This window comes from Scomber japonicus, chromosome 3, assembly GCF_027409825.1.
Source record: "Scomber japonicus isolate fScoJap1 chromosome 3, fScoJap1.pri, whole genome shotgun sequence".
NCBI classification, from domain to species: Eukaryota; Metazoa; Chordata; class Actinopteri; order Scombriformes; family Scombridae; genus Scomber; species Scomber japonicus.
In genome coordinates, this window is record NC_070580.1 from 583,976 (window position 1) to 594,824 (window position 10,849).

Genomic DNA, 10,849 nt, shown 5'->3' on the forward strand with positions numbered 1-10,849 from the left:
AGGTGCATTATTCAAAAATGCAATACAAATGCACTTAAATACATTTCAGAAATAAAATAAGGCTAGGTCTGAAATAGGCACTTAAGCAGACTCTCAATCAAAATGAGTACCAAAGCTGACTCAATACAGCAATTCAAAATGAATAGTATAAGTATAGCACGCCTCTAAATAAGGCAAAATCAAGAACAAGAAGCCAACAGGCATTTCTTTTAGGCCTATCACTTAGGCCACATTTGCTGCTGACACAGCAGAACATGACATTGTTTACCAAAAATCAAAAGCTACAGTATCTGGGGCATAACAACTCAAACCCAAAAGAGGATCTGGGGTTACAGTATCAACTCCTCAAATCAAAAACCCACCCCAAGCTAACGTTAGAGGATCTGACAACAGACAACTTTATGCTTTCTTGAGCCAGTTGCTCAGACAAACAAGTTTGTTTACATTGTCTGAGTGTAAGGCTGCCCTCTTCTTTTGTATGATGTTACCTGCAAGTGAAAAGAGTCGCTCACATGGAACTGACGTAGCAGGAGTAGCCAGGTATTTGCGAGCAAGAGAGGACAGCTGTCCATAGGCTCCTGCGTGAGCTGCCCACCACTCCAGTGGACAATCGCGCATTCCAATGCACGACTCAGCTTTGTAGTGGGCTAGAGGCCCCAGCTCCTCCTTGTCTGAGTCGGAGTCTGAAGAACACAGCAGGAGGAGGCTCTTCTTTGCTGCTGGATCGTCCCCTGTGGGTTGAGGAGCAGCAGGTCCCACTTCTGATCCTTGCAGCATCTCCTCAATCCAGGTCCACACCTTAAAAGAGGGAAAATTAATTTGTTGCATTTCTAACCAAATCACTTGCAGAGCACTGGTCTTCTCAGTCACACACATACCTCATTCCTCTCATTCTTTTGTATGCTCCTCAAGTCCTTGAATCGCGGGTCAAGGGCTGTAGCCACCTTCAGCCATCTGATGTTGATGGTGGCCATGCGTGTGTCTAGCTCCTTTGAAAAGGTGGCCTTGAACTTTATCATGTAGCCTGGATCCTCATCAGTGGGATTCATGAGACGGTTGAGATGGCAGAGTGCGGGGAGCACCACTGAGCATGAGACATAGGTGTCCCCTCCAAGCAACTCAGTCACATCTCTGCAGTGGAGCAAAAAATATGGCAATAATAAACTCACAACATTATTGGGGTGTGTGTGTGTGTGTGTGTGTGTGTGTGTGTGTGTGTGTGTGTGTGTGTGTGTGTGTGTGTGAGGGAGGGAGGGAGAGGTGAGTGTATGAAAGGGGGAGAGAGAGAGGTGTGGTGTGTGTGTATGAGTGAATGAGTGAGAGAGAGGGACATACCTGCAGGGTTCGAGAACAACCTCCAGCGCCTGGAGTTTGTTAGACTCTAGGTTGGTCAGTGTGGCCAGGTTGTGCTTCTGTCTGGCCAAAGTGGCATTCACAGCCTCCTGGTTCCGCAGGTACCGTGATATCATGGAGAGCGTCGAATTCCATCTTTCAATAAAATAAAAACTGCATTAGTCCAGCAGGAGACTGTAAGACTGTAAGTTTTGAGCAGCATGTTGTACACAGTAGTTGCACTGAACCACCCCCCCCCCCCCCCCCCTTGTGGATACGTCTTGAACCAGGGGCTCTCTGGCTTGTCCGAGGGCAGTCTGCTGCTGGTGCAGTTCTTCTGTACTGGCAGGGCTGTGCTTGAAATGCCCTACTATTTTGCGGCACTTTGCCAGGGCGGTGTCAAAGCTGCTGTCCTGGAGGCAGACTGTAATTGTTCTTTGCAGCATGTGTGCAGCACATGGGATGTGCTCGAAAGGCAGCTGACGTGCTGCTGCTTCCATGTTTCTTTTGTTTGATTGTTGTCACTTTGTTTTCTATTTCCCATTCCTTTGTCACAGCATCGAACTGCTCGGCGCATGCATCGGCTAATGCTATCTGAAACGCCTCCTTTAGGCCCTCGTCCTCCACGACTGAAATAGGCCTGCAATCAGCAACAACCCACTTAGCGATTGAGTTTGTCAGTTTTTCTGTGGTGGCTTTACTCACTCGTCTACCAAATTCGGCAAGCGTGGGTTGGCGAAGTGTGCTAGCACTAGCAGCACCCTGACTAGCCGTGGGACTTGCCCCGACGTGTTTAGCGTTTAAATGATAGGTCAAGCTGGAGCAGCTTCGGTGATAAGAGAATTCTTTTTTACAAAAACTACAAATCACCGCGTTCTTGTTGATAGTCCCGTCTTTGTTCTTTTTATAAATAAACTTGCCGTTCAAAGGCCCTAGCAACGATGTGCTAGCCGAGCTCCCCTGAGTCGCGTCCATGTCTGTTGTCAGCCTGCTTTGACTAGTGGCGCGGGTGGGGAGTGACGAACACGTCACGTCCGGACCTCCCTACGGGTCATGCAATGGGCCAAATTTAAAGTGCTTGCGCATTGAATTGCCACTCAGAATTAATTGCGTTAATTTTTCTAACGCGCTAATTTGCAGTGTAATTAATTAATCTAATTAACGCGTTAAACTGACAGCCCTAGTTTGAACATGTATTTGCAACTGGGAATGGAGAGTCATCCAGGAACTCTATTCTTGGCAATGGTTCCAATCCAGACAGGGGAGGTGAAGTCAGCCCAGTTGCAAACATTAAAACATCCTCCAGAGACACAGCAGCCTGACCTTCTGCAAAGAAAAACACTCAGTTACATATTGGCAATGTATTTTCTCTACAAATTATTTAAAAAAAATGTGATTTACAAACCTTCACAATCAAGGACATAGTCCGCCCAGTAGCCCAAAGTTTGACTTTCTTTAAGTCTCCTGTTACTCCCTGATGGACTGAGGTCAGGTTTGAAGAGTCTCTCAAGTTCAAGACCAGTGAGTGGCTTTTCAGAGTGGTACAGGACAGGGGCCAGCAAAGTAGGGTGTTGCTGTTGTGCAGTCAAAAACTGAAGAGCTGAAAGACCATCTTTGAATCTGAAAAGTTACCACAAACATTGTTTAACTGTGTAGTGCCAATCACATTTAAATTACCTAAAGAAACTTAAATGTTTTCTAAAAGTACTATCCACCCAAACATATATACATTTATAAAAATGGTTGTGTGTTGAACATTACTGATTTAAAGAAGAACCCTGTGTCTTGCTTTGCACTTGGCAGTGTAATTGTTACTCTACAGACTGCAAGAATTACGCACACAAACACAAGACTGGAATGACATGGGCCACATGAGCACTTTTTGATTGGCATAAGACAGAGGAAGGGGAGACAGACATCACATACCAATTATACTAAACTAAGGCACACATTTTGACACACTGACTCATAGCTGAAAACATACATTCTTGCATAAACCACAGAGGGGGATGATGAGGCATTTCAAACAAAAAAATCTTAAATACCAAAAAATAAAAATCACATCTTCATTACAAATATGATCTTACCTGTCAATTACAGATGAGTTGCGGTCAATTATGTACCATCGGAGGTAGTCTGACACGATTTCTCTCTTTTCTTCAACAGTAGCAACATGTCTCAGACAGCCTGCTGTCTGTAACATTGTGCCATGTCTTATGATGCATTCTCGCAGAGCATCCACTGAAGAAACATTCTCAATCTGAAAGACATAAGAAGGGACACAAGCACTCATATCAATAACTATGTACAGTGTATACTGTATCTTCTTGCCCACTTTTTATTCCATGACACAAGATTTAATTCTATGACATAAGATTACACCATGCATATCACAAATACTATCACAAACAATAAATAAAGCCAATTCTGTGTATGTGATAAAACAGACTGTTTAAAAAAAAACTCCAGGAACAACATAATACTCTGTCCTACCACACCATAGCCTACTCTCACCTCTTTCAAAGCTATCCCTATTTCTTCATCAGTGATTGAATCAACTGTTGCCTTGAATGAAGGCTGGCCCACTAGATAATATACAAGATCTTGTGACGGGAAATGCGGCCCCGGACCTCCATGCACCACTGACACCGCAATCATCTTTCCTGCCAGGTAGTATTCATCCTCCCTGACAGCTGTTAATGAATTTATGTTGTAAAATTAATACTTATCACATATTATATACTATAATCTATTGAGATGAAAAACAACACATTTTTGAAAAATGGTTCAAGCAACAAAGCATGTGTCATGTGATATATAAAGTTAATGATCATTAACCATTAGTATTGTTCACATCTAACCCTATGCATACCATTTGCATTGTACACCAAGAACTGATGTCCTTCTGGGCCATCAAAAATGGGCCGGTCTTTCAGATGTTTCATTAGTAGAGTTAAAAACTCTCTTCTTGGCCCACCTGTGTCAATTCCTTCTTCCAAAACACCAGCATCATCTGTGAATTTTACCAGCATGTCATAGGTTTCAGAATATGTTGTACGCTTGAAACCTCTGACTGCTCCATCCCAAACATTAGCCCTTGAGATGTTGAATCTGCTAACTCTTCCATGATCAATAGGATGTGACAGGTTTGCAATAATGTCTGGTAATGTAATGCCCATCTCCTCCCTGTAATGACAAACATTTTTAATTAGTGCATATTCCAGGCAGTGCACAATTTGCTACTTTTACAAAAAATATTTAAATAACAGAAATATTGTACAGAGAAAAAACTAGAATGTCATAGTCAGCAGCTGTCAATTTACATTGCTGTGTGTTGCAAATTCCTCAAATTGACTGCAACCATGGTGCATACAGGTCTGTGTATTTACTGTTGAAAAATTACCATTCCTATATTAAAACATCTTACAAACGCAAATATCTTTCCCATGTAATCAATAAATTTAAATTTAAATTAAGTGAGTCACTATTGTTTTTTACTTACCCATAGCAAGTACTCCTGACTGGATTCGTTTCAGGTGGATCCAGATCCTCAATGTCAGATATTACTATCTGAAAAAAAAATAAATAAATATCTGAAACAACACACTGAAAGCAAGGCACATCAGGCTGCCATAATCTGCCTTAATACCTGTCCAGGCTGAGTTGTGGATGAATGTCCCGGTGCATCTCTGAAACATGATAAAATCGATGAAATTATTAACTTTATGATACAGAGTATAACAGAGCTTTGAGTAACATTTAGAGGTAAGGAGGAACCATAAGATTTATAAAGTTATAAATGATATTGTATGGTATTTTCTACCACATGTTCATCACAATCACATCAACAACTGAAAGACAAACTACTTCTTTTGTAAAAACTAATACCTACCCTTTATCTTCAGGTTTGTGTTTGGGAGAACTATGTTTTTTTGGTTCAAAAACCTGAGAAGAAAAGCATACAATTGTCAGCAACTTTAAACAGCCTCCATTATTGTTCCCTTACCACATACAGTATATATCAATGGTGAAAGGTTATCCGGGTTCCTGAATGTGATAGTAAATGTCAAATAATCAAGACTTGGTTCTTACACTTAATGCTTGAAACCAAATGCATATCCTATCAATGAATAAAGAAAAAAAAACTTAATCAAAGTACAAAGTTAAAAAATGAACGTACCACAGTGTCAGCTACATTGAATTCAGCTCTGGTCCTCGATGTGATGACAACTTCAGAATCAGAGTCTGATGTATCAACCTCTGTAGTAAAGACAAAAAATTCAACACATTATTTATTATACTAAATTAGAGTAAATAAATATGTAAAAAATATTGAATTAAGAGATCCACAAACCTCCTCTAAAGTGCGTTTCTAGGCAAATGAAAAAAGTTATCCTGGGGTATGCCTTTCCTATTTCCTTTTTATATTCTGCCAATTTGAATGGCCTTTCTGACCCAGGCACATGGACCACCTCTGAGCAGTCTGGATACAAAAGAAGGCATGGTCCTTCATCCATGTTCTTGTTAAATGTTCTCATTTTTTGGACAGCTTGCTTCAGTAGATCAGGTGCTGCTACCTCCGGATCTGTATATAATGGGAGTGTTTTCCCTCTCTGAGGTTTTAAATCAGTTCCATGTGGCGCCATCAATCCCATGTTTATCTAGTAAAATAACAAAAAGATATAATTAACTTCACACACACACACACACATATTTACTTACATATTTTACAGATATATCCATACACGTACCTGGACCTGTTTCCTTTCCTGTTTATATCTTCCTTTCGGCCCACAGTTAAAAGACTAGCGTTCTTTTGACTTTGACTTTCTGTACTCCATGAATTGTTTATATGATGGGCATGGTTGTTCTGCTGGAATGAACGGAGTTCCGTATGAAAATAGAAAGTTAGCAGCAGCTAAAACAAACAGCAACAATTGTGCATTTAGCATAACTGAAAGCCTAAAATAAAAAATAAAAAACTAGCAACGCCTACTAAATAAACGCGTTGCTATTCCGTGAAGGCAACGACTGGCTGTAAAATGAAACGGTGCACTTTAATTCACTTCATGTCTGACAGTGGCTTCAGGTAGTTAGCGCTATGCTACACTTACCTTGTTTAGCATTTTCCGGCTGCTTATTAGTCTTCTGTGCGCTTGGTCCTTCCGTCTGGTCCGCGTTCATTAAACATTCTAAAGAACGTTGTATGGGATGTATGGATCAGCAGAATGTGAGGGATACAAATGTCCCCACTTTCATTCCTCCAATCGAACACAAGAGAGAGCCACATGAACAGTCATATTACAGGTGGGCAACACTGATTTATAATAAAAAGTAGTCTGATATTTCACTCTAATTCTGTTTCTGTAGAGCAGATAGAGATACTGACCCATTTCCCAGGGGACGCTGGTTTAAAGGGAGCAGGAGAGACTTTCTGTCTTGGTGGGAGGGGCTTATGTGCTGGTGGGGTTCGTTTGTCACTGTGATATGGATTGCCCTGGAAATAGTCTCTGGGATGGAGGTTGAGCTTGAAGGGACCATCTCTATACTTGGAGTGATGGATTGATTCCTCCTTCTGTATCACACACAGTACACATTTTAATAAAGTTAGTGTAAAAGGAGCAGTGTGTAGGATTACAACTAAATAATTCTAAATACATATGAGGGTGTATTGTTTTTTCAACCTAGTTTAGATAAAACCTGGCACACTTCAGCATGATGAAAGCCTTGGTAGAATGATGGAAGCTTCAACGGCTGCTTTCGCATGAAAACTGCATTCGCGTGGGTCCCGTGAAATATGACACCTACAGTAGCTTAGAAAACAGCAATACTGAATTTGATTAATTTACTGTTTATCAGACCACAAATGAGAAAGAAAGAATTAGCTAGCTAGTGTGCTGTTTCCTAACTGTATGTTCAGTAGGTGTTACGGTCCTTCGGCATTCATGACATATAGGCACATAGGCTGGAGCTGGAGCTGCAGCCCCGAATAGATGAACAGTCGTTCTGTATTCTCGTGGTTCATTTCCTAGTTTACCACCGTCCCACCAAAAGAACCTCAGAAAATTGCGAGCTGATGGGAAAACATGGATTTGAGAAATTGAACATTTTCTAAATGTCGCAGACCACAGCAATCCTTTCTCTTCTGAAGCGACACAGAACTCCCACAACTGAATTAATTAAATCGGGGCCAGTGACATTCAAAGAAATACCATTAAACTTTGCTGAACAGTCGAAAACCACTCTCAGTTTGCCTGGCTTCCTTGGATGGAACACGTGGTGTCTGGTACATTCCCCATGGTGGGGAATGTACCAGACAGTTTCGCTGTCAGCAGCTGGAGGGGCAAGCTCTGCATCGCCTTTACTTATTGTTTCTTCCATGAAGAGAGTATACTGCTCATGATATTGTTTATTGGCCATTAATTCCTTTTCAGGTGTTGAAGCCGAGCAGTGGTGAGTTTTTTATTGTTTGGCAGTGATGGGGGGCTATTATCTTTGAAGGGGAGGGGTATCTGATAATGTCCATCTTCCTCCTGCTTTATATTATCATTCAGAAGCTGTATAAAGCAAACGTCATCCTGGGACACAAACTTGTCCTCGTAGCTCCTCTCATTGAAGTCTTGACTCCAAAACTTTCAAAACATCAGTAATAGCAGACACAGGCAACCCTTTCACAGCAACACGATGCACAAAACTATGGTTTCCCTGCCTGTCCAGATGAGGGTTAGCAGAACCTATAATACTCCATCCAAGAGAAGTTCGCTGGGCAAAGGGTTCATTTTCACCTCCGATAACGACCTTTGGGGGGGGCTAATGCTGAAGGGCAGTCATAACCGATGAGAAGTCCCACCTCACAATCTTGTAGTGGTGCCATCTTGTTGGCCAGATGGCTTAATTGCGGCCACTGAAGTGGTCTAGCTTTTGTTGGAATGTGAGACTTGTCAACTGGGATGAAGTTACGTGTGTAAGCCTGCTGAATTTGTATGTGTGATTCAGCCTGAAGACTACTGCAAGAGGTCATAGTGCTCAACTTCAGCTGAATTGGACGAGTACTTACATTCAACTCAGAAATTAAATTTTCCAGAATGAAGGTGGAGTCACTTTGTGTGTCGAGAAGAGCGCAGGTAAGTATTTCTCTGTGGGGCTCTGTTGCTGAGGACACCAAGACTGGAACAATGCTGGATGTAGCAGAGACTAGGGGTGGGTTCCAGTTGAGAACCGGTTCCAATTGGTTCAATCCATCGACATCATTTGCCTTTATGCTTAACAATTCTCTTATCGATGCCTTTCTTTCATGTGCCTTGCAAAATAATGACATCACGCTCGTGCAAGAGTCAATCAGCAGCGCGAGCAACACCATGGAGAGACAGAAGCGGTCCAAAGTGTGGCTTAATTTCACTAAGAAGGATGCTAACAGCTCTTCAGAGAGAAAGTGGAGGTCCCTCAGGTCGCGTGCAGCTGCAGCATAAAGTACCCCTCCCCCCGCGCACCTCCGGTTGCTGTTAAAAGCATAGACTGTAAATAAGAAAGGTTACAAGCAGGTAGCTCTGCAGGCTGTATGATGGCTGAAGGAAGCGAGCCCCACAAACTTTTCCCCCCGTCTAAGTGGACCAAGTCGGCTGTATGGGAATACTTTGGCTACCGTAAAAAGACAGACGGCCACAGCTTGGAGGAAGAAGGTTGTTTTTTTCCCAGTAAAAACAATTAATTCATGTCGTGACTTGAGTTTCAGGTTTAGCCTCAGTTAAAGGACTGCATTAAGGACTGCACTTATTTTTTTATTTAGAATAATTCAGTTATTTTGTATTATTATTTATTTTAAATACATATTTACTTAATATTGTAAGAGATCTAGGATGTAGATTATTATTTATTATTCTTTTTATATCCGGATTTATATTTGTTTTAACATTTACACTTTCATTTATTTTTGCACATTGTCAGTCTCTTCTCAAGAATAATAACTCAATAAAATGTGTGTTGTTGACACTGAAAACCTGTAAGGCCTACATTTTCGACACAGAAAATCCACAGGAATCGATAAGGGAATCGATAAAGAATCGGATCGATAAGCAGAATAGATAATGGCATTGATATCAATAAAATCTTATAATAAATCTTATATCTAATTCCCATCCCTAGCAGAGACATTTTGAGTCAAAGCATGAGACATGGCTATATGGACCTCATTATTACCATGATCTCCTGACACAGGTCTTGTGATGACGCCGACCACAGGTGTTACAGATGTGTTGCTTTCTACAATCCTTACTGGCGTGGCCATTCCTTAGGCATCCAAAGCACAGGTGATGTTTAAATACAAAAGCTCTTTTCTCCTCCATTGGCTTTGCTGCTAAGGTTGGACATTTAGCAACGCCATGCTCTTCATTTTTGCAAAATAAACAAGGTGGCTTTGGCTTTTCTTGTGTCATTGAATTGGAGTCTTCTAACTGAGTGTGTGTATTCAATGTTTTAGCTCTTTGGAAACATATCCTCTGTTTTCGCATTAATCAAAAAAGGGGAAGTGATGGGATTACACAATATTCTGGCTTCTCTTTGCATGAAATCAGTGAAGCGTAGAAAGCTGGGATAATTACCAGATTGATCCAGCTCCTCAGCAATCTACGCACCATCCACTCAGGCAGCTTCTTCAGGAGTTTGACTTTCTTCACAGTCATTGAGAACTGACAGACCTTTAATGTGGGGCATAGCTTCTGCACAGCCTTGGAGGAAATCTGCAAACTCTCTCAGTGATTTGGGATCATTAGCTGTTATTTTGGGCCATTTCGTCAATCTCCCTCTGAAGGCTCTATGAACAATGAATGGACTTCCATACCTGTCATTCAAAACATCCCAAGCACCCTGATATGCATCGTCTGAGTTCCGACAAAAAAACCCATCCACTGCCTTACGTGCATCTCCTGCCAGATAACTTTTCCAATAAAACATTTTCTCACTTACTGGAAGAGGCTTCTTGTCAATCAAGGCCTTAAAGGACACCTTCCAATCGATGAACTTTAAGGGGTCGCCTGTGAAAGTTGTTGGTTCTGGAACAACGACTTAAGGTGAATGAGCTTGTTATTGCTTGAGCCAAGCTGGCCTGAGAAATGCTGGCCTCTTCCTGAGTTAACCTTTGAGGTGTCACATGTCGAGGTTCAAAGGGTGTAGCTGGTGGGTTTAGCATAAGTTTATATTCTGCAACTGGGCCTTCAAGAGCAATTTTGCCGGTCTCATCCACACAATTTCCAGTCGTGTCAAAACTGTTGTATGCTTTGACACGGGCCTTTGCAACCTTCACTTCACTCTCTGCTTGCAGCTGCTTTAACTTTGATTTACCTTCTTCCAGCTTTAATTTTGTTTCAGTCTCTCTTTGTTTGATTTCTGCAAGCATTTTCGTTTCTTCGAGCTTCCACTCGATCTCCATTTTATCCAATTCTGCTTGGTGATCCTGTAACATTTGAGTGGCCTTTGCCTGCTCCACTTTTGCTGCCAGGTCGAGAGGCACCTAGCTGCAGGC

At 41.7% G+C, this 10,849-nt stretch overlaps 1 pseudogene; it reads right to left on the reverse strand.

Annotated features, from left to right (window-relative positions):
• Positions 1–2,729: 2,729 nt before the first annotated feature.
• Positions 2,730–6,173, reverse strand: LOC128356212 (G2/M phase-specific E3 ubiquitin-protein ligase-like; annotated as a pseudogene).
• Positions 6,174–10,849: the final 4,676 nt, after the last annotated feature.